The sequence below is a fragment of the Phaethon aethereus genome (genome assembly GCF_964289735.1).
Source record: "Phaethon aethereus genome assembly, chromosome: 20".
Taxonomy (NCBI): domain Eukaryota; kingdom Metazoa; phylum Chordata; class Aves; order Phaethontiformes; family Phaethontidae; genus Phaethon; species Phaethon aethereus.
Genome location: NC_138596.1, coordinates 980,484 through 1,003,444, shown reverse-complemented (window position 1 = coordinate 1,003,444; position 22,961 = coordinate 980,484). Strand labels below are relative to the sequence as shown.

General features: G+C 43.9%; 1 protein-coding gene across 1 annotated transcript in view; it reads left to right on the top strand.

Annotated features, from left to right (window-relative positions):
• Positions 1-22,961, top strand: part of EXD3 (exonuclease 3'-5' domain containing 3) — a gene marked incomplete at both ends in the record, with an annotated part of 225,725 nt that overhangs the window by 120 nt on the left and 202,644 nt on the right. The window lies entirely within an intron of this gene.

The window sequence follows — 22,961 nt, the reverse complement described above, 5'->3', positions numbered from 1 at the left end:
CTATTGGAGGAGAATGTTGGGTCACAAATTGAGCAAAACCTGTGAATTCAAAGCTAAATTGCATGCCATGAAAGTTACTGGATCTTTGAGGTTTCCTGGTCCACATCTAAATATCAGTGTTCTTGGAACCGTATTTCAGGTTGAAACTTTTTATAACAACTTTTTATAACTTCTCACCAATTCAGAAGAACACATGATTTTTATTAGTGTGTTACACAACTCATTCAGATTTTTTCCATAGTTTAGTTTTCTCATTAATTGCTTTTGTAATTGCTTTACCCTATAAAGTAAAGCCCAGGGAGGATGCACACACATACTGTTTTCATGTGTGTCCCACAAAGTTTCAGCGTTAGTGTCCTTGCCAGAGAGCTTGAATGGACAGGAGTTTGTTACTCACTCTTAGCTCAGTCCTGCCATAAATTTCCTCTCCTTTTCCATCCCCATCTTTGGTTACTGGAATTCAGTATCATCGAGTGCTTCTGGCAGTTTCTGGAAAGGAGAAGGGCCTGGAGGCGTAAGCCAGAAGCAGCGCCTGACAGCCTCCCAGGCTCTTGCTCAGCTGTGTGCTTTTTTGGATGTGTAAAGGGGCATTCTTAGTTCTGACGTGAGGGCTATTTTTTGACAGTTTCCATTGTTCCCTCCTCTTTGTTAACGGGTGAGGCCTTTTTGTCTGATTCCTTTTTCAGAAATAGAGGCTGTTAGGAGAGCTGTCTGCTCACAGGTTTGGGGATTTTTCTTTTGTTGTCAAGAGTCCTGAGAGTTTCTGCCTCCCTTTTTCAGACTCGCTCGGGTAAACTCATCCAGACAATACCTGCCTGATGGGATTGCTGGGCTATCCCCTTGCTGGGATAGCAAGGAAAGTGGTCCTCATAGCCACCACCCTTGTGCCATGCTCTTGCTGTCACAGTCCACATGGTTGTAGGCAGAGCAGGTTGATGAGTTTGGGGTTCTGAGCACCTGCCTACGTGAAAGATCTTGCTGTTGTCTGAGGGTTTGAATCTGGGAGGTCAAGAAAAGAAAATTTTTGGAAAATTCCTATGGTAACCTGTAATATCTATTCTTTAACACTCTGCACGTGTTTTTACTACTGTGGACAGATGATGATTACACATCAGGATGTCATGCAGATTCATAAATCATCCACAAAAAGACCTACAGGCTGGGTCTTTGGAAAAAGACATCCAAGGAAAGTCTCCATAACACAAACCACCCTGGATGCTCTTGAGAAATGTGTGGATCGCATGGTCAGAATATTCACAGATTGCTCATTGCAGCGTTATTTTTTGTAGGGGTAATAAATGTTATGCTTTGAGTTTAGATCTGCTCTCTAAAACAGGAATGAAGCTGTCAAGAGGGACACGTTTCCAGTGTACTACTTGTGTGGGTCTTACACCTTCTGTTGAAGTGCTTGATACTGGTTACTCTTACACTGATGATTTGTATCTTGACTGAAGATGGGGTTCTCCAAATTTGGACCTCCATTTGTTCAGCTTCCAGGACCAGCCCCCTGTAGCCAACTAGTAAGTTTTATACTGTCGGTTCATTTCATTATCTAAGCCTTGCTACCACTGTAGCTATACTTAGAGAGGAAGGATATTATAATCTTGTGAAAGATTAAAATATTTTTACTGTAATCCAGCTGGAAGGGTAGCACTTTTCTCAGGGTAGGAGACAGCCAAGGCTTGTCCTCCCCTTGTGCAGGAAGGAAGCACTGGCAAAGGCCCCTCAGCTTCCTGTCAGCTCCGGAGCACGTTTCCAGATACAACCTTCTCCACCATCCATCACCCAGCCCGGCCAAACAGTCACGGCCCCACAACGGGAAAAACACACGTCTCGCATAAACACTTCAGAGGCAGTGTGAGTGCAAACCGCTGGGGTTCGTGTACAAGCAAGTTGGATCTGTAGGCTGTGTCTGACAACAGGCTACTGAGGATTTTCTTCCCTTTATAGTGAAGTACTTCAATAACCAAAATTCCCCTTTAGAAGAAGCAGCTTAACAAAGGAAATAAAGGGGAAAAAGAAAGAAAAGGGCTGATGTTTAGTAAAGAAGCTACTGCACTGACAAGTTGCAGAGCCTTAAGCCAAGGAAATGGCCAGGGATGCTCTCTGGTCCACAGCACCCCAGGGTGATGTGTCTGGCCACACCGGAAGGGAGTGACTGTTGTCTGGCATGATGGAGACAGAGTTTTCTATCAGGTCTTTAGGGTAGGGCAGTGATGAGTCAAATGCTATCTGTGATGCCGTAAAGAAGGAAGAAATGAATGAGGTGGAGGACTCACCTTTAAATGAATCACCTTTGCTGGATATGATTCTGTGCCTCACTCCAAGAAAAGGCTCAGAATTGAACTGCGATCTTTTTCTTGCATTACTGGTTTTGTTTAAAAGCTGCATTACAATATTTAGATATTTTTTTCAGACTTGTCTGCTCTGTAACCTTTTTTAACCATTCCTTAACACAGCTATTTGGTTTTATTTTTTTTAGTATGGCTTTAGCATACTCACTACCATTGAGCTGAGAATTTCATTTTGGTTCTTACAGCAAAAGCCTGCAAAGATTGGCTGCTAAGAGATGATGAGCAATCACTGAAACACCTCTCAAGATCCTGTATAACCCTATTGTACAACTGCATATGACAGAATATCAAGTCTATCTTGACAGAGAAACAACTTTTCAATATTTGAGGCTTAATTTTCCTTATATATCTAGCCTGAATGCTTTATGTGTAAGGCTGAGCACCTTAGGTTAGTCCTTCTAGGTGTGAGCATCCACACAGAGCCCTGTCTGCATTACCATGTTCTCACTCAGCATTTTCTGGTAGGTATTTTGGAAGCCATCCTATTGTTCTTTGGCCTGAGATACTCCAAAGCTACCTCCTACTAGGTTGTGTCCAACAGCAAGAGGACTGGTTGTACCTGGGAATGGAAGGAGGGGGGTGGAAAGGCTATCAACCACCACAGCAACTACACCTGCCCTCCCTGTTTCGCATTGATGCTGCTCATGTTGAATTGTTTGAGTGTTTTTCTGTTTGAGCCCACACCTCTGAGTCAGCTAAGCTTGTAAATTAGTGAGGAATTAAAACACCTCCAAGAGTTCTCTGTTTGGGTCATTGGAAGATTTGGGGTAAAATTCAAGTCAGATTCCAACTTAATGGTAATTTTAAAACTTACCCTGAAATTTCAGCAGTTGCTCATAGTGTAAGAAAATAATATTTTGTGGGGTTGTGTTTTTCCTGAATTAACTGACGCTACAGGATTTCTTCAACCTTTCCTCTGACTTTTCTCTCTGAAAAAGGTTACTGTAAGTAATTTCTGCAGCGTGACTATCTTTGCAGTGTGCCCAGTGTACTCAGAGTCAAAATAGTATTTACTTAAGGCTACGTTTTGGTGAAGCTGGGATGAAACTTGAATGTGAGTGTAAACTCTAGAATTAAAGAATGAGTATGTTGTTTTAATGATAAGGTCTTTAGGCTAGAGTTGTGGAAGTAATTGGTGAAGCAAGTTGTGTAGTACTGAAATCTGGCCACTCTGACCCCATATGAATACTGGCTGATGTGGTGGTTTTATTTGTAACACATCTTTCATCACAGTTTATGGTTTTTATACATTTTTGTCATGTGAAAACCAGTGTGTAACTCTTAACAATCTTGATAAGAAAAAAAAATCCCCAGCTCCATGCCGGCTACCTGCACAAGCACCTTGTCTGCCCAGCCAGATGTGCCTTTCTGTGGTTATTTCATTCCTTCTCCTCTGTTTCACATTTCTGTTGTCCTTTGTCTGGGCTTGCAACAGGCATGGGGTGGGGAGTAAGCTCCTTAAATGCCTTTACAGTACTCTGTGGGACAGAAACTATTTCTTATTTAAGGTCTTTACAGAATGCAGTATTATGGAGTCCTCACTTAAAATCTGAAGGCATTTTTTAAATGCTAACGATTATTTTTAAATCTACCAGAAATGCACATGAATAACACAAATTGAAAAAGAAAAGAAAGTAAAAGTTACAGGGGGTGGGAAGTATAATAAACAGCAGTAATAGCTTTATGTTTATGAAAACAATAACAAAACCGAAAAACCTACCCATCAGGGCAATAGCCTAGAACTAGGAAAAATCAGGTTTCCCCACTGCTCAGGCTGAAAGCAGATGCTGTCAACTGAAGTTGTCAACTTTAAAAGAAAAAAAGCAAAAGTCAGCAACCTAGTTGCAGGTCCTGCTGAAGACCCGAAATCCCCAGCCAGTTTGTGGCATTTGGCAGTCTCGTTTCCCTGTTTTGTGAAAGTATTAATCTTCCCTTTGTGAAGCTGCTTGACTGTACATGGGAAAGTGCTCGCATTAACAGCATGCAAAATTTCTTAATTTCCTTCTAGAAAATAATTTATTGTGTCTTTGCTCGTCCTAGCCATCCTGTTTGAAGGACGAAGACATCACTCTTAACGGGCAGCGGGTGCAGTTCTGCTCAGTTCCTGTGTGCACTGGTCTCTTATTTATTTTATTAATCTAATTACGCACTGTGACAGCAATGGGTTAAAAAAAAGAGATAGGACTGTGATTTGTTGACAGTGTCCCTTTTAAGTACAAGAGTGCCAACTTGAAATCAATCCACCGCTTGCTAGCCGAGCAATGTAAGGAACGCAGGACAGCGGTAACGTGATCAGATTTGCTGAAACCACCAAGCAAAAGTGCTGCTGCGCTGGGAGAAGCTGCGAGCGGCCGAGGTGTTTATTTCAGGAGGCTGTGGCTAGGAGGACTGGTCACTCTCAAAGAAGTGAAAGCAGGGAGGGACTTGTGAGCCCCTTCTGACTTGTGCCGGTGGCTGTCACGGTTCATGGCTCAAGGAAAGACAAGTCCTCAGGATGGCCAAAGTCTCTGAAAAGTCAGAGAAACAGGGTTGTGACAGTAAATGCTGTTTGCCCAGGGATATGACAACACTGTGTGACTGAGAAGAGTTCTGTTTAGGCTGGATGTGTGGTCATAGGACATAAACTGATTGACAAGTTTGCCATTAATTGCCTGCTGGTCTCTACACTCCCTCTGCAAAAAGGGATGAAGTGTGAGAGCTGCTTCCTCCCACTCTGGTTCTTTCACATACATCTAGTGAAGACAAGGGTCAAGTTAAATCCAACAATCCCAAACAACCGTCACGAACACTGGCAAGGTCCAGGTAACAAACATTGGAGGAAAAGCATACTGTGAAATCAAACAAGCACTAGTTATGAGAAAGGCTGGTGGTGAAACTGTGTCCTACACCCCAGGACCGCGTTACTGCCTCTTGGTGCCTGTTCCCACGCAGTGCCTTCAGCGATGACAGTGTTTTCTGCATCCTTCTTTCCTGGACCCTCATTCACGAGGCAGATGTCCTCTTCTCCAGCTTGACAAGAACCTGCCGGGTGGGGTGTGCTCTACAGGAGCAGAGGGGGTTGCCTGCAGCAGGTAGCTGCAGATCTTCTCACCCAAGGTGTCTGCCCCTCAACAAAAGGGTTTGGGAGAAAAATGCAGCCACGTTTGTGTGTGGGGAGGGAGGAACAACTCAGCTGCTGCAGGGATTCATTTGTGTGTTAGTGGGAACTGTGAGGCAATGCACATGTCCTGCTCTGAATCTAAAGCAGTGTTTGCTGTGTGTGTGATTGTGCGTTCTTTTAAATTAAACTATTTTGCAAGCACTTCCTTCCTGCATTTCTCAGAAGGAGGGAGGGGGGGTGTGCAAAGAATGTTTAACTGCCTTTGACAGAGGAGGAAAACTGAAGAAAACAAGAGATGCAATCCTAACTACTGACCTTTTACTTGAGCTTGGTGATGTTTTTCAGCAGCAGAGCCTCCAGGGAGTAACAGCATCCTCCTTGCTATTGTGCTGCCTGCCCAAAAAGGGGGCTAAAGTTCAGCTTTTATGATGTTCTCACTCTGGGCTTGTGGGAAAAAGGCCACATTCCCTTTCTTAGGTCATACGAGTGCAAGAGATGACAGAGTCCTACAGTCTAACCCCAGGGCATTAGGCCAGTTCAGAATGAGACTGGGATAGACAGCTTGGTAAATATGCAGCTAGCTTTTTCTCCTTACGGAGATTCACAGCAGGTGGGAGGGTAATTTACATTGTTAAATTAAAAGGCACTGATTTATTTTATGTTGATGTGTTATTGTTTCATAAAAGCACATGGGTTACCATTACTCATAATGGATTCTAGCACTTTATTGTTAAATACTCCTTTTCCACTTTGGTCGACAGTTACTGGAAATGAATGTTATCGACTAAGACAAAAACAAGAGGCAAATAAATGTATAACAAAGCCCTAACCTCCTCCTCAACAAACCACAGGTTTTTAGGGAACCCTCCCCAGTTTTGAAGATTGAGATCATTGCCATAGATGTTCTCAAATTGTGCTCCTTGCCCATCAGACCGTACCACGTGGTAGGGGCTGTAGAGCCATGGGTCCCTTTGCTCTCTGGGTCAGGTCAGGCTCCCCATCTCATAGGTGCCACCTAGTCTTTCGCTCAGCACCGTGGTAGGCTGACTGTTGCCGGTTCCCTTGGCAGCTTCGAGTGTTTCTATCCATGGAGGTTTTCTTCAGCCACGTTGTTGAAGTGTCGTTAGGTAGATACTGAGCTGGTGTTTCTAAACGGCGTGATCCTGGCTATGGAGAGATGGTTGTGCTTCTTGAAGAGTTGAGCAGAGGAGGAGGTTCTGCCTGGAAACGCTGCCTATCTTAAGGATAGATAATGTTTTAAAGTTGTTATAAGACCTACTGTTTAAAAATATAAATCTGGATGATGCTGATGTCTGTCTGTGCATTTGCATCCTTTCAGCAGCGCTTGCAACTCCTGCTCAAGGTGCTGCAGCATCTTAGTCTGGCCGTGCTGTGCTGCAGCAGACTAAGAGATCCCATCCCATGGCTGAGGTATGAGTTTTACTTTAAGTTGAGGCCTTCTCTTTTGCGTCATAGAGCACATAAAACTCAACATTGTACCTAATTACCCTGCTGTTCACTGAAGAATATGCATTGCCGCCTATTACTGAGTTAATAATGTGTACCTCTGTACGTTATAAGGAAAGACGTGTGTTTTGGCAGAATAGAGCACATGGAAGTACTGACTGATCTAGCGGCTTAATTGCAGCTGCAAGGGAAAGGTCTTGCTCCCTGCCCTTCTCCCTCACGCCCTCATACCCAGTCCTGGGCACATGAGTCATCCTCTTAGCTCCAGCGCTGCTACCTTGGACCCTTCACTGGGTTGGTTCAATTCATTGGCCCAGAAAGAACTGATCCGTATTTCAGCCGAGTTAAGTTTATTGCCGTCAGCTTGGGTGGTGCTGGCTTGTGAACTGGTCTGCTGAGGACCAGAACCTGCACGAGCTGGGGCAGGGACGGGGCTCTCTGCTTTTCAGCGGGGCGAGCTGTGGAACCTGGGCTTCAGGTTGGTTGGTGTAGCTGCACTCACATGCAATATGCAATAGAGATGTAACGAGGACGAGTCACTTTGCTTTTGCACCAGCAAAGCGGTGAAATACAGTCAGATATTAATTCAGAGTACTTGAAAGATGTGTATGTGCCAAAGCACACCTTTGGGTGGCTGTTTTATGGGTACAGACGTGTTAGGTGTCCCCCCTCAGTCATGCTTTCACCTTCCCAGGTACCACACACCTGTGACATGGTCCATTGGAGCGTGCAATTGTGGCGAGGTGAGGGTGAACTCAACACACTTTGTGATTTTTTTTTTTTGGTCTTTTTGCCTTTGCAGCATCTTCCAATGACTGACCCTCAAATTTGGTAAATAAAATACCTAGTTACTTGATAGATGCAGGCAGATGTTTGGGTTATGGAGGAGAGAAATGAGGTACTTGGAGTCTGTCAACTCTCTGGTATTTCTGGTTATCATAGTGAGTGGTAGGGTACAAATTAATGCTGGGAAAATGGGCTTGAAGATGAGGGAGGTTTGCTAGGGTGTTTGCCACAGACGAGAGAGTTGGACCCATGATGTGAAGCCCGCGGGCAGCGGCATTCAGATAACCCCGGGAGTGTGTTGATCAAGGCAGAATCGTGGTTCTTTCAGCCAACTTGAAATTTGCTTAATATTAATCTGTCTCTTTGGTTTACGAGTATTGATTTTCATATATACAAGAAGATGCCTGTGGCAGCCTGATGCACAGTACTGTCCTGGCATAGGTGCTGGAAATACGCTCTTGCCCAACTGCCCGCGCTCCACCATCAGCTAAATAGTGAGGGGCTTTAGTGGCTGTGGAAGAGCCACGGTCCCTGTTGACTTCCAGGGAGGGAGGCCATTTCACAGAATTGTAGGCTTTGGCTCTACAGATCATTCATTTAACCTTAGTTAATTTTGCCCAATTTGAGGAGGTATCTCTTTTCATTTTCTTCTAGATACTCTTTGTACTTAGCTGCACAGACATTGGGAGGGAGAAGAATTTTTCTAAATTGTTTGTTTTTTTCTTGGGGAAAAAGAAATTAAGATTTATTATCGGTTTTCCCTCCCGAGGGCTCTACCTCAGAAAAATCTTCTGTAAAGCAATTTTCAGCTTTTACTTCAAGAAGTATGTAGCAAGCTATCAGTAATTCAGCATAACAAAAGTTCATGCAGTTCAGAACTTTCATGATTACAGAGGAGCTTTGCTTGGGATTTTTAAAATGTCCTAGACACAATTAAAATAATTTCTCAGCAAGGAGAGTGCAAGCTGGGGACTCTCCAGCAGATGTAATCACTCAAGGAAAACTTTGTTTGGCTTGGCTGGGTCCTGCCTTCGTTCTGTGCTCTTTCATCCTGCCGCCAGTCTTTGTCTCTCAGTCTTTTGCCGTGTCTTTCTCTCCATCTTTTTGTCTGTCTGTCTTTCCCTCTTTCAGTCTGCCCCGCATTCCCTTGCAGGCTGAATGGGACAGCGTTAACCTGGCTACTTCCAAGACAAACAGCGAGTCAGATTGGAAGAGGGGGGCCTTTGGCTGTCATGAGACTTCGTGGTCACTCACTTCCTAGAATTAAAGGCTGGGAGTTGATCTGTAAGCCAGCCAAGCCGGAGACAATGATTTGGGTTTCCATTTTGTTCCTTTGATACTGACTTAAATATGTGCACCATGTGGGAAAACAAAATTTACATAAAAGTAAGTAGAAATCCACCTTATACAGATCTGTTCTACCCTGTGTCTTCTGATATGAATAACACAGGTAGAAAAAGTCATCTGTGGTTTCCTAAAGGACTTTGGAAATCAGTCCTGCTCCTAGAGAACTGATTTGTGAATGAAATTCTGACTATGGTGTGGGTTTTTTGGTAGCCCTGAGAAGATGGGACTGGTGCAGCTGGAATCCCGGTGGGCGAGAGGAGACGGCACAGACATGTAGCAGCTCCAGGCACAGGCTGCTGGGGACGCTGAGAGTTCCCATGGTCCCTGCCACCCAGGAGGATCTGTGCCTGCGCCTGATACCAGCCTAGAATAAGTTAGAAGTAACTGTTAAAACAGCTGGATCCATACTGATGTGAAAATGAGGGAGGTCAGAATCGGGCACCTGTTCTCATTTCCTTGGGGGTTCTGCTGGGAGACTGGGTAAACTGCTTCACTGCCCAGTTGCCCGTGTGCGGGAGAAGTGCGGCACTGTCATGCCTTATAAACTGTAATGTATAGCCTGAGGTGCAGCTTTTTAAGGAAACCAACACCTGCACAATGTGGAAAAATGCAAACATGGAGGGCTGTTGTCCTTGAAGTAATACATGCTGTTGGCAGCTCTCTATATGATAGTGCTTCATTCAGCGCTGCTTTGGGGTATGTCTTCGTAGCATCACTGACTCGCAAGAAAGTGTTGAAGTGGTCACAGTAAGGACAGTAAAAGGATTCCATTTAGGAGATCAACACATCCTTGGCTGTGTGCAAGTCTGATGGGGAGATTTTAAAGACATTTGAAATAAAGATCTTTGAAATCAAGGAAGTGGTGGTGGAGGAGGTCAACCTCCAAGGTTGAAAGGTTGAAAGGATTTTGGGTAACTGCAGCTCACAAACACATGCAGAGTGTTAGGTTGTTCAGGTAGCTTTGGGTCAAACTTGGTGATGTTTTTGCAACACCAGGGAAGCCAGTACAAACTTCCTAATGTGTTTACCTTGGTGGTCCCCGGGGTCTAAAGCCAGCTTCTTCTGAACCAGCTGCAAGCTATTACGGCTCATAAAGTCCCTTGCAACTCCTGGGTGGGGGTGCTGTAGATAGCACAAAGAATTGTTGAAGGTATTACATTCAGTCACATCTCTCACACTGTGTGATGCCTTTTCGGGATGGGGCTGTTGTGCCAGTGCACAGGCACTTTGACCTTTTAAACCCTAGCAACTGCATGGTGCTCTCCTTGGACAACTGTCTTGGTCTACCTCCTTCTGCTCCCCGCAGATCACTTCTTTAAACTATTACCGAGTCTACATATTTATTATCCTTCACTTCAATATGCAATTGTACTAATTACCTATTTTAAGAGTTTTCTCTGTTCTCTATTACATCATTATTATTCTAAATATGTGCTCAGATAGGTCTGTGATGGCCAATGTACTATAAAACAAAGTATTGTTAATACCAGGTCTTTAGTGTCTGGCCCTGTGCCTAGCAGTGTACAGCGACATGATTGTACATGATTGCACACGAGTGGTCGGAGCACTGCAGCGTATGGTCTGGTTCTTCCATGGTATACGCTGACGTGCGAAGGACCGTAATGAGTATTATATTTTAAATCATATGTGCATTTTAAATAGTCAAACTATGAACAAATAAGTATGTGAAAGATTGTTGAACTTCCCTGTTTGACAGTTATCAGCTAATTCTTGGACATCCCAAGCCAAAATATTTAGCAGTATTAATTTTACTGTGAGGCTGAAGACTAAGGAGACTCCAGTCCTCGGTTGTTCCTAAACAGGAATGAACCCCTCAGCAAACTCAGGCTGAAACATGCTATCCTTCTCCTTCATTATTTTTCTTCGATTCCATGTAAACCATTCTGCTCTGAGTGGTTGATATACTCCAAATCTCTCCTGAAACACAGAGAGATGTCCCACTTCCAGCCTCTCACCTATCGATTCCAGCTTCCTTGTTGGACACCCCATTCTTCCTGCTACCACAGCGGGGCAGCCGCTGGCAGTTACTTTCGACGCTGCACTTCTAGGTTTTTCTAACATACCTGTCTCCAGGGATACCTCATCCTTTCTCCCTGCCTGTGGGGAGTTCTTTTTTCCCAAATGAAAAGGAATGAGGTATTAAAGCAAATGCGAGTTGACGCCGGGTCACCTGCGGTCTGTTCAACCAGCTCCTGGTCACGTTATCATTATCTTGCCCTGTGGCTGGATGTTTCTAGCTGGGTGTATTGCCCACACATATGTGACGAGAGCATGGGTGTGAAGACCAGTACCTTTCCTCTGCTCCAGAACCACCCCTGGGACAATGTTGTGGTGCTTTTTGGACATGAGCTGGTTTTCTGCTTTAAACTGCAGTGTGCTGCTGGGCTGTACCAGCTCGTGGTAATTAGTGGACAGCAGTGATTGCAGCACCATACTCTGCTACATGATTTGGGCATGTGGCAAGTTCCCTCACTTACAAAATTGCGATGAGTGATAAGGTTCCCTCTCAGGCACCGATGGACATTTAAAATGCTCCAAAGTACCTGCAGTGATTACTGAGGTTGAGTGAAAGGCCTGAGAAACGCCTGTGAAATGGTGCTCCTTGCCACAAACTGCTTTATAACCCAGCCTGGCTTCCCTGTCTAGCAGTAGGAGCACTGCAGCACCCCGATTCTCTGTAGCCCACCCCATCAGCAGTCCCTGAACCAAGTACGGTTTTGGGAGGCAGCAGGATATTGCACAGTAAGCTGTTTTTCTCCATTTTGATTCAGCAGTGTAACTCAGTATCTCGCACTAAAAAGACTTTCCATTGGTATTCAAGGCTCATATAACAGCTCCTCAACGGTTTCCTGCGGGTTCGGAGGGAAAGGATCTTTCCATGCATAATTTAATCACATTCAGCAGTGCAGCAGTTGGCTTTTTTTTTTTTTCTCCACAGAAAATCAATAACATCTTGTTAGTTAAATCTTATACTTTTAGAAATGTCAGTGAGCTTGCTTATCTCGTTCATTCAGATAAACACCTCTCGACATCCTGTTTTTCTTATGTCATACGAACAGGAAGAGAACGATTGTTTGAGATGTGCGTCAGTCATAATTGTAACCAGGCAGCCACCTTACCCTCCCCATTGCCATAGAAACCAACAAATCTCTTCAAACACGGTGGTGGAGAGCTGACAGGTATCCTTTCTTTTCTGCTTAACCTCCCAAGAGCTCTGACTTTGCAGGTCACGTGTAGGGCCACTCAAGGGTTAGGGGTTTTTTATTATCTAAGAGCGTGCAACCTATAAATGTTGCAGGTGAATAGCCATTGCTTCTTTTATCTTCTGTAGCAGTGATATCTTTTATTCGGCCTTGTATCTAGTACTAGAAACACTGAAAAAATCCAAAGTAAGCTGTTTAGTCAGTGGCAGCGCAGTGTGAAGTACCGGGCAAGTTTTTGCCTGAGCCTGCGTGTAACGTCTCTAACGTGTCCTAGAGAAGAATAGAATGGTTTGAGCCAGCCGGCTTATGGAAAAGCATTTGGCTATTTTGCAATCACTTAAATGTGACCTGGAGAGCTTGGAGGGAGCAGATTGAGCATTTGGGGCGCATTTTGGAGTAATTGGAACTATTCCTGGCGCTTCACGGTGGGGTTTTCAAAAGCAGCAAGAGGAGCAGAGAGATGCATGAAGAACACGTTATTTGAAGATTCTTGCTTTCTCTGGCAATACTGAGTATCAGTACTGGAGAAAGAGTTTTACCCTAACGCTCTGAGATTTAATTAGCTATAGGAAGAAGGAGGAATATTTTAGAATAGGAATTTTACCATTTTTTTCTTCAACATAAGCCAAGTAGCAATTGCACTCTGCCTGTGGAGAGCTTGATCCAGCCTGGACAAATGGGTCTTCTTCACTTTGTTTGCTTGAGTCTCTTAATTATATTATATGTAACCTGAAGGGAAGCTGAAAAGCTACTTTGCAAGCCATATTTTTGATTCAAAGAAAGCTACAATATTTTCTCAGATTTTAAAGCAAATCAGTTTGGTTCGATGTACTGCCCAAGAAGAGCGTGGGTCATGGCTGCCCACACCTGCCCGTTCCACGCCGCTCTTACTCATAGCCTGTTTCCCCACACAGGCAGAGGAGGAGGAAGAAAAGGAGGAATGCACGGAGCTGGTGATAGTGTGGGAGACATTATGTCTTGAAAACACAGTCTGAGGGACAGAAAGGAAGCCAGCTGTGACCCAGAGCTGCCAGCCTGGAGGGGGTGGTCGTTGGCTGCTCACTGTTACCTGTGCCTTGGAGGAACAGCCAAGGAAAAAGCAGCAGAGGGAGAAGTGAGTTTCCCAGCAGCAGACCTCGGGAAGGCGGGACGTGGTGCTGCGTGATGCAGGGCACCCTCATGCAGCGGCTGAGAGTGAGGAGTGAAATACTGCTGTGGGTTGCTTAGCGTGTCTTGCTTTTATCCTCCCCCAGTGCTCAGACTGAAGATGTGGAAGTGAAAAGAAAAGCGAAGCATTCGTACAGAATTCCTACATATCTACATCTACAAAAAATTGACAGAGATAAGATCTGAAGAGGCCTTCATTTCAGTTTTCCATATCTTTCAGCAGGTCTGTTAAGGCTAAAAATACCCATGCACTGGGGAAGATGACACTAAGATTTGCTGCAGATTTAAGCTTTTTGTTTTGTTTTTTTTTTTAACTATTGGGAAAGATACGTACAAGTTTTAACACGTGTTGTGTAGAGCTTATGAAGAAGGCTCTCACACAGATACTGGAAAGCCGTGAATTTCAAAGTAAATACTTAATAAAAGTAAGAAGTGGCAAAACGTAACATGTTCTTAAATTTCTTAGCCTTGTTCCAGTACTTATGCCTCCCTCCTTCGATTCCACCTTTGTCAAGCATTGGGCAATAAAAGGCTTTTTTCTTGCTGGAAAAGTTAGTTTCAGTTGTAATTACAAGATGCTGATCTTGTCTCTAAATACCCAACATTAATTGGAGTTTTTACTCAGCTGACAGCGTTAGCTTTTGCCAGTCAATCTGTGTGCTAAGGAAAGAATTAGAGCTGTTACGATAACCCGGCTCCAGAAGAGAAAGTGCCAGAAAACTTGGAGGTGCTGCAGTCTTGGTTTTTCCCCCTGATTTTCTACTGGTAGAAAACTGGTCAGTGTAAGCAAATCTGCAAAAGCAGTTTTTATGAAGAGCAATGTCCCAAACTACATAGGAGGAACATCGGAAGGAGCTCGGTGTTTACGATGTGCACTCCTGCTTTCCCTGCAGGTAGCTCTGGCATGATCTTCCTCTTTTACGCAGAACTTCTCAGTGTTTTCCAGCAGGGTGGTACAAGAGTTTCCAGCACAGTTTCCCCACCCCAGGTGAGCTGCAGCCCTACGCTCCCATGAGAAAGCTCAGTTGCACCTTTATTTGCTTCACTAGGTAAGCTGGACTCCTTACAACACATCACAGAAGAATGTTTCCATCCCTGCCTCTATGTGGCACAAGATTTGACCTGTATTTCGAATGTTTTGTTTAAAGCGTTTCATGGTACAATGTGATAGAAAGCTCATGTGAACCCTAATTTAGGTGAAAATCTCATTAATTTAAGCAGAAATTAAGCATTAATTAAAAACTGGGTTAAAAAATTAGGTTGTGGACCCAAGCCTAGTGAAATGCTTCCTTAGTTGATGTGTATGGAAATTTTTGTGTCAGCTTCACTGGGTGAGATTTTCATCCATGGAGCTGTTCCATGGATGAAATAGGTTGGTGTCATCTGGGATAGGTTAAAATACATGGACTTCTTCAGCCGAAGGTCTGAGTCTTTGTGTTGGGGTACTGAAAGTGGACCAAATGGTTTAGCTGTGCATTTTAACGTGTGCTTAAGCACTGTCTAAATACTTTGCTAACATCAGGTCTCAACATGTAGAAGTTTCTATTTCAACTTCTATTTTTCAAAAAAATTTAATTCTCATTTGGATACTTAAAGAACAAACTTTCCTTGAACCTGATTACCTATCTTCAGTGATCGGAATTGTCTCAGTTAGTTAGAAAAAAAAACAACAAAAAAGTGAATTGCGACTTTACTGAAGGGGTTATTTTAATATGCTTCTGAAACGCTGGCAGAAAAGATGAAGTGTTCTTCAGGCTCAAGTTGTCTTTCTGCTGTGTAACCTACAGATTTCTTTGGGCGATTCGATTATCCAGCCACAGATGATAACAAATTCTGTGTCTGATGTTACATACCTGAATCAGCAGCACCAGTTTTGGAACTGTGTAGACAACAGAACTAGGAACCTTAGGAGCTGGAAGCAGGACACCCTTGGCGCCTTTCACCTCGCTGCCAGGGACGAAGCTGCAGCGCTTGCGATGCGGCACAGGGCCTGGTTGCCTGCCCCGTCCCGGTGGAGTTCAGCAGCGTGGCCGTACGCATCGGCCTCAGAGAGGGAGAGGTTCTGGCCCCCGTTCAGCATCTGCTGATACTTCTTAAGTATGCAGAAGAGAGGAACTGGCAGAAGAACATGTGGGAATGGCGTTTAAACAAGAATAAAACTATTGTTACTGTTCTATAAAGAAAGTTGGATGACTTCAAAACATGTATTATGGCTTTTTAGTATTAACAGCAGGGTTTTTTTCATGGAAAACTACTTAGGAGAGACAGTTAAAGGTTTTTAGGTTTGGAACATGGGGATTTCCAGAGATGTCTGGAGGGGAAAAAAAATATATATCTTTTTAGCTTTATGATGGTACTCTGCATGTGATGCTTCTTTCCCAAACTGCAGTTCAGTCCACTAGACCTGCTGCTGCTGCTGTTCCTGACGGTCTTAGTACTAAGTAGCCAGAAAATAAGGACATGGGTAAGAAGTTCCCCCTTTTATCCTGGACGATACTAGTTTTCTTCACCTTTGCAGGATTGATAAGGTCGAAAGAAGAAATTGTTAGTTTTCTTGGAGTGCTGTTGGAAGTGTTTTTAAATTCCTGAATTCCCCTTTCCATGAAAGCGCCATTAACTTAGTGCAGGGACGTTGACTTCTACGCTGGTTATGGCAGATCCCGTCTGTTCCTGGGCTTGCAGAGGTGTGGTGAGGCAGCCCCAGCGCCCAGCGGTGGGGTCTGAGACATGGCTCATTCCACGCAGTGGGTGTTGTCAGTTCTGGGAGCGTGGTGACACCTCAACACTGAGATGTTTTATGGGAACAAAAACCGTTAATCTCTTTATCACTGAAAAAATGCATGGAGCTGTTGGCTAAAGTAAGTAAAAACAGCTTGGGTGAATTTTTGGAGGAAAAGAAGTATTTTATGATGAAGCTGTGTTTTTTGCCTGAACAGGTTTGAACCCAAGAACACAAGCCACGGTTTCAGCAGGACAGGGATCCAACGAGGTCAGTGTCTTCAGTCGCCTCGCTGGCTGTGCCTGGCAGTAAAGATGTAGGGAGAGGGTGTAAAAAATTGGAAGGGAACGAGGGAATGCACAGCTGTCTCCTCCGCGGCGTGTGCCCCAAATCCCATCAGTCTGCAACTCCGAGTCCTTCCGTGCTAGGGAATGTATTGTCATCTGGTGCTTAATAACCTGTGATAATGAGGTTATAGCCCATCTAACAGATGTGGAAATCATTAAAACTGTTGCAAATTACTTGCAAAAGGTTAACGATTGTTATATTTTTAGGCTTTTATTAATTTGGAGTTCATTACCTGCCTAGAAAGCAACTTCTTAGTATTATTTTTAGAATTGCCACTTATGTAAAAATAGGTGCCCTTCTTTTTGTCAAACCAGGATGTACTGAAAGTATGAACAAGTAACTTCCGTTTGCGGTGGTGACCCACGGGCGTGTTCAGACCGAGGGTGTGAGATGCTCTCCTTTGCCACAGTGCAAGGGGAAGGGACGCTTCTGCTCCCTGGGTGGGGGTCATCTCGGGCCCTGCGTGAGGATGTTCCCAAAACTCGGGAACTTCTTGGTTAGGTTTCATTTCTATTTCTTTAGTTGGCACCAGATCTGAAGGGCATCTTCTGCTCACGTGCCGCATGCAGTGCCTCAGGTGGTGGTGTTGCTCCGGAGTCTGTGCGCGCTGCGTGGGAGCGGAATGCGAGTGCCCCTCGGGGCTGATGTGGGGTGAGGGAGAGGAAGGTCCTTGTCCGGAGTACCAGGGGCGGAGGCGCGCTGAGCCTGCCCGCCTTACGCGGCGGTGTCTGGTAAGCGACTCTCCTTTATCTTCATTGACAAGAAGCGCTAGGAAAATAAGAGGAAAATGTTGTGGCTGTTCCGCTCAGACAAGCGAGCCTTTTCTTTTAATGAGAGTGCATTTTGTTTGATCTGTGTTTTTGGGGGGGAAATTATGAATTTTAGCCATTATGAAAACAAAAGCCATGGTTATTTGTAAGGATTGTTTTATAAGAAGCATATGTGTGCTTTATTATTCTTTTGCTTGAAGTGTGGGGATTGTTTTCAGTTGGGAGGTTGCGTTAGGAGAATGTGAACTTCTGACTCACTGAGAAATAGAGCATGTATTAGTGAAATTGTGAGGTTTCCTATTATGTTTTCATAACTCGAATTTCTCAGAATGGAAAGGCTCTCTTTTGCCCTTAGTTAAAGAATGCCTTTTAGTGCCATTGAGAAAGACCAGATTCTTTTTCTAGAAAAACTTGTATTGCTTTTAATACACTTTTACTCTACCCACTATTCTTCATTTCCCTTTCTCCTCTCCAGCATGGCAGTTTCTTTCTCAGTGTTCTGCCTGTGCAACGCATTCCCCAGCTGTATTTCTGTTTGATCTCTAAATTTTGACTTCTCAATAATGATGTAGTCGGCAGTTTAGACCAAGGTATGGCTTAGCGTAGTGATCCCAGGAAGGGGTGGGCTCAATGGCCTCTGAGGAATTCCAGCTTTTCGCTAGAAGAATCAAATGAGAAACATGAAATCAGCATTGAATGCGTAGCCAAATGCTTTTGCAAGGATATTAGAGAAAATACAATTAGTGGAGCTAGCCCTGTGCTATAGTGTTGCATGCTGTCATATTAACACAGTGGATCAAAACCAGAGACTCCAGATCAGGAATTGCTGGCCTGTATCCTACGTGCGAGGTACATAATTGAATTAGACGCTTCTATTAAATCAGGTCTGTCTGAAAGATGGCAAAGAACCACCAGAAGATAAGCTTGTAGATACTGACCTCCCTCCTGAAGTGAAGCAAAATATTTCCTGCTGAGTGAAACAGCTGGCTCATTCGAACTGAAACGAAGTTTCGCCCCTGCTTTTGATACTGGGGTAGGGGGAATTGTTTTGGGTTGACCCGGCTTTTTTGTCTGGCCCATGAACCAAAACGTAAACTGGTTCTGCAGTTCGAATTACTGGCAGTGCGTTAGGTGATGTGAAGATCTCCACGTCAGTACCGATCCCCGCCGCGGGGTGCTTCACCTGCTGCAGCGAGACTGCGGGGGAAACCAGCCACGGCCTACGGGTCCCTGCTCTGGCAGGCGGGGCTGGATGACTATCCCAGGGCCGGAAGAAATGGGTCGGAACAGTCACAGCTGGTTGGCAAATGGAGAAATAAGGAACCATTCATGTTAAATGAGGAGTCTGGCTACTGAAAATGATCTGATGTTCATAATCAGGTGATTACAAGTGAGGAACTTACTGAGTTTTGGGCTTTTTTCTTCCTTTTGTTTTTTTTTTTCCTCCTGTCTGATGCAGGTATTCCCCTGGCTGTGCTAGCGCCCAAGGTGAATCCGAATGTGTGAATGAAGAACTGGAGGAACAAGTAATGAATGCTTTGGTGAACCTAGACTCACAGACCTCCCAAAAGGCTAAATCTTTAACGTTAAAATTATAGGGTAGGTGTGCGGTGTATGGAGTTTTTAAGACTGTGGTAGCTGCGTGTGGTTACTTCCCTTCGGAGATCTGAAGCGTTCTGTGCGGTGGAGTTCAAAGCCCTGTCGATTAGAAAGCTGTAGCTAAAATTAGAAACCGAGCCAAAGGCTGGAGTGAGCCAGACATACCTTATAAAGAAGGACCCTCTCTGTCTTGTCTTGTTGCTTCATTTCCTCGTCGTTTGAATTCAGCTAAACCCACATAGTTACACGTTCAAAAAGCGTATTTGTCTTTTGCGGGAGATGCAGTTAAGGAATGGTGGCTGGGCATGGTGAGTGAGTTTTGGAGCCCTAGAAATTGTGCTAAAGCGGAGCAATTTATTGCTTCTGAAATGAAACAGTTTTGTGACATCTGATCCTCTTGTAACTTTTGCACTGGAGGGTTCAGTGGTGGGATGTAATTAACATTTAGACTGATCAGGCTCTTATGGCAGCATTCCTCTGCTTGTCTGCAGACACCGGCACCGGAGACATTTCCCTGCGAGCGAATAGCTCTGGGGTGCTTTTATTCTTAGTGGGTGTCTCATCGCTGCAGTCAGTGGAGATTGAGATGAATCACCAAGTGGTTACTCCTTAGTCATAGCGTTCTTGGAAGTGCACTGTTATCATTCCTGGAAATACCTGATCTTCCTAAGACCATGAGAAAGTACTAAAGAGCCTTTGACCTTCTTGGTGCAGGTGCATCTGAAATAGGGGTGGACACTGTTGTGAGTGAAAATCCTCCCCATCCCCAAGATGGTGTTAATTTACATTCACAAACAGTGTGCAGGGATGGGGAAGGGTGGATTGGAAGTTCATCCTGGTCATGGTGTTGCTGGAACATGAGTGATATTCCTCAAAAAAACAATCATCTCCCCTAAGACAACTGTAGACAATCTAACTGGTAGTGACAAGGTATCCAAGAGCCACAGACCACCTTGGTTCAGGTGAACTTGCAGGGCTGATCAGAAGAGGACGTGGACACTCATTAGATAATTGATGCGCAGGGTGCACTGCCTGCACAGGTCCGTGCTCACCTCCCTGTCCCTGAGAGTACATTTGTTGAACACTAATTTGGGGAGAAGTGCTGTGAACATTGGACCCCAGGCACTGCAGCAGCACCCACAGGCACTCACACAGGATGAGTCCGAGGCGGCCCCACAGCCATGGCATAGGGGTGGACCCAGACCTCACTGAAGCAACATGTATTTTGGGGCACGGGGCGGGGGGGAGAATACGGGGCAAACATGGTGGTTTCCAAAGGGTTGCTAAAGCCCTTGCTTTGGTACTGGTCTTCTTACCGTGGTTTCTCAGTAGTTTGGAGCTCTGCCTTCTTGGCTGCTTGCCAAGTTGTTAGGATTTTGATTCTTTATGGGGAAAACTACATTCTTACTTACCTCTTCACTTCCAGTTATAACTTATTTGGTACAGTGCCATGTCTATTAAGCAAAACCCTTTGTGACTTTTATATTCGGAAGGTGAATTGAATGAGAACAGGGGAAAACTGACCTTGGATTTGCAGAAAACGATGGCTGTCTCAGCTGTACTCTGGTATCAGTGTGGATGCAAAGCAAGCAGAGGTTGCATTTCATTGTGGGCGAAGTAGGAAATACAATCCTTGGCACTGTTTGGAAAAATAGAGGCAAATTACGGCAATGCCATTAAATGTCATTTAGAACACGTGTTCTCAATAAGAAATGAGGAATGGATTGGTGCAAGGAGGGTGGAGCAGCAATACCAACAAACCCACTTCTCAGGATATTGCATCTATCAAGTTCTGACCGGCTAAAAAAAACATGTCCCACCTCTGTCTTTTGCAGGTTCTGAAGTACTAACTACCCTTAGCTCTTCCCTCCCTCTGAAACCAAGGAAGAGAGTTTTGTTAGCCTTGCTGCAAGGTTATATTTTAACTGGATACACCTACGACGGAAACATAACAATTACTCCAAAAGAAACAGGAATAAACAAGAAGTTGCCCAAAGTTCCCAGCTCCGGGGAACATGCTTCCTAGGGATGCTCTGGGGCAGCGGGTGGTCTCTCGTCGTCTGAATTTCTAACTGTTTTCAAAGAGGTTTCCCCGTTCCGTTCCTAGGTTGGTCAGAGGCCATGTCTCCGCTCGCGTTGCTGTCGGTTAAGCTACTCTTGAAGGCAAATCTCCAGCACGAGGGGTGTTGTGTGGCAAGACAAACACTGTTGCAATGGCGTAATCTTAGTTTTTTTAAAAAATGTTTAATCTATGTCATATCTGTTTTGATTGGTGGCCGTTAATTCCAGTACGTATGACATCTTTGCCCATGCCATGGTTATGTAGCATGTTAGGTATCTCTCCCCAGACCCTGGGATAAATCCAGGTAGCAACAAATTACTGAAAAAGCCTCCTAAAAAGCAAAAGGAGAATGGCACTGCCATGCCCCACCGGCTAACACCCACATATTCACATATACATACTTTTTCTGAAGTTTTTCTATTTATTTTAAAATAATGTAGCACTTTACCTTTTGTTTCTTTATTGTATCTACTTCCTCTTTTTTTTTTCTTACTACAACCCAGAATTTTACAACGTGTATTGCATAATACCTGTATATTCTAAAATTGGTTCTGTGTCTTTTAAATGTCATTTCACACCATTAGGAGAAATTCCATATGGAATAATTTTCTCAAGCTCCAAAATACTGAAACGGGATTGGAAGTTTTATTTGTTACATGTGCTTGCTAAAAGTAGGCACAGCGTGAAAACCTCTGTGAGCTTCTGTGGAGGAATTTTGTATCTTTTTAATTAAATCACCTTGTTCTTAGAAATTCAAAATTTGTTACTAGAAAATGTATCCATTAATTTTTTGCACCATCAAGTGCTATTATTTCTGTTCCCTATCAGCCTTCTCTTCTACAAAATTAGCACACACTTGGTGTGAACTACAGACGTTTTTCTGAAAAAATTGACACAAAGTAGGTTTTGATAAGAGACTTTGATTAATTCTTAATCCACGTAACATACTGTTTGTTGGTTTTCAGATGTAATTTAAATTACACAGCGTCGGGTGTACCCATGAAGCTGCTGAAACAGGAATTGGCTGAATAATTCTGCTCCCCCACCCACCCCCAGTTTATGCGTTGCCTGTACATTTATATCTTTTAGTTTTTAAATGCAAATGGGCTAGCTGCACTTATGGTGGCATTGAAATATCTAGAACCTTTATTTTTCTTTCAGAAAAATATCTCAAAGGCTTGTTGAGATTAATAGGAATTTTCACAGAGGACAGATTTCAGGCATTTATTGGGGCAGAAGGCGCACAAAACAATAGATAAAAATTCACTGATTGTCTACTGGATGGGTTGGATTTGTTATATATTACATATAACCATTTATTAGAATCCTGATAATTTGTAAGGAAGAGGTATAAGCTGTCTGTCTAGCATTTCGTTCTTGACCTTTTCTGGTCTGGAATTTCAGCTGTAATTGACTGTTTGGTGGCTGTGATCCTGCATTTCAGTCACATTAGCCTCCTTTTTTGGGGTTGCTTTTTTTTCTGCATTATGTATCTTTTAATTAGTTGACTATAATTCTTCCAGGTCTTGGACCATGGGACGTTTAATGTCTTTTGACACAAAGAAAAAGTGTTGAGAGATTTTTTTCATTGGTAAATTCCTCCTCTGGGGTTGGGTGTCTCACTTTCTCCATGTAAGACCCACAAGGAGCCTCAGTTAGAAAGTGGGTTTCTCTTGCAAGGGCGTTTCAGGAGAACGGGTGAATAATGCAGCAGAATTTTGCAAGGACGCAATAGCAAAACCACTGTTTTACCTCATCAGCCCGCGGGCATCGCTTTTGTTGTGATCACAGCAGGTTTTGAGTGATGTATGCACAAAGGGAAAGGAGAGAATGAACAGAAAGTAGTTTATGACTTTCCTCAAAGGCACTTTTCTAACTCAAAAATATAAGCCTTGTGGTTTATATGGTTTTGAAAAGTAACCACAGATATTGAGAACTGGAAAACATTTGATTTACCATCTCCTCCAATTTTGGTACCAGATTCAGGGCAGGGGAAATGTATTTTCAGAATGAAAAAT